The sequence below is a fragment of the Triticum aestivum genome, chromosome 4B (assembly GCF_018294505.1).
Source record: "Triticum aestivum cultivar Chinese Spring chromosome 4B, IWGSC CS RefSeq v2.1, whole genome shotgun sequence".
NCBI classification, from domain to species: Eukaryota; Viridiplantae; Streptophyta; class Magnoliopsida; order Poales; family Poaceae; genus Triticum; species Triticum aestivum.
Window position 1 is genome coordinate 326,578,635 of NC_057804.1, and position 1,505 is coordinate 326,580,139.

Consider the following 1,505-nt stretch of genomic DNA (forward strand, 5'->3'; position numbering starts at 1 on the left):
AATACTACGACCATCCATCCCGCATCTCCCACACTCTCTCGATCCCAGCTCCCGCACTCCGACCCATCGTCCCCTACCATCAGCCCCTAGAACCGCCGCCAACGTCACCTCTAACCCGCGCGCCACTCCGCGGGCCGGGATCCAGCCCCCACGCCGCCCCTCGCCTGAGCCGCCCCCCTCGCCGCCCCACTCCTGGATCCGGCCGCCCCGCTGCTCCCACGCCTGAGCCGGCCCCCGCGCCGCCCCACTCCTGGATACGGCCGCCTTCCCACCTTGCTCCCCGGGCAGCACCCGCCTCAGGCCGACGACGCGAGGAGGCCGAGCTCAGCCGCGCTCGCCACCCCGACGACTCACCCCGCCCCAGCCACCTTCGCCCTTGCCTCCAAGCACCGCCCCGACCACCTCCACCACTGCCCTCTGCCCGACCACCTCCCTTCTACGCGCCCCCAACTTCCCCTCCAGCGTGACCTTCCCAGCATTCCACCGCGACCTTCCCTCCCCTCCGACACAGCCTGCCCTCTGCCCCTATTTCTTGCATCGTGCTGCCGTCCCCACGCGCAAATCGAGCTAGTTTACCAACTAGTGTTATCGGCCTCTGCAGCAAAACCTGAACCATCTTCTCTTGAATTCCTCCAGCCTAACACACCCGTGAGATCGCCTGACTATGACAACGACATGCAAGGGACCCTCACCATGGGTGTCACGGACGAGTACGTGGGTGCTGTCATCGGCTATGCCGGGAGGACCATACGTGAGATCGAATGGGTATGTACATATCTCCTGCACCACCGAAGCGCAGCCACAAACGGTTAAATGAGAAGGCTATGGTTTGGACTAATGGTTCATTGTCAGAGTACAGGTTACGGGCGTGCCGATCTGTATCTCTAAGGGGGAGCTCAAAGCTGGGACGAGCAAGAGGTAGGTACTACAATAGGTCTCAACCGGGTTTGCATGTTCTTTACCCATGAAACCAGTCATGCCTGTATGTCATTTTGACCTGCAGCGTGTGTGTGGTGCAGGGAGGTGGTGATCAGCGGGACACGAGAGGCGGCCGATGCGGCGAGGCGATGATCGTGCAGCGGGTCTCGGACGTCGCCAATAGTCACCGTCGGCAGCAGGGTGGCGGTGGTGGTGACAGGCAGCCTATCAAGGAAGTGGAGTAGCAGCATGAGTAGCAGTGATACAAATAGAGCAAAGTGGAGCAGAGCATAGTACTGAATTACTACTGATGGTGGTAGTAGGGCAGGAGATGTCCCAAGTTTTTTGGTCCCTTGCGTGCGTCGCTAGAGCAATTTATTAGCAAGAATTGCTTACTTGGGAGGGGAAGGCATGGTGCAATTACTGATGGCTGCATGGCTAGTTTTGGTTTTGGTCAATGTTGCTTCCATGTTTGACTACTAGTGTATCCGTTCCTTGTGTTTCGGTGAGAGGATGGATGGATGATTCCTCTGGGTTTGATTGATCCAACCCAAGAGGAGAGGAGTTCTGAAATGGAAGGCCGAAGC

The 1,505-nt window shown here is 58.8% G+C and overlaps 1 pseudogene; it reads left to right on the forward strand.

Moving 5' to 3' along the window:
- Positions 1–693: 693 nt before the first annotated feature.
- Positions 694–1,163, forward strand: LOC123094808 (uncharacterized; annotated as a pseudogene).
- Positions 1,164–1,505: the final 342 nt, after the last annotated feature.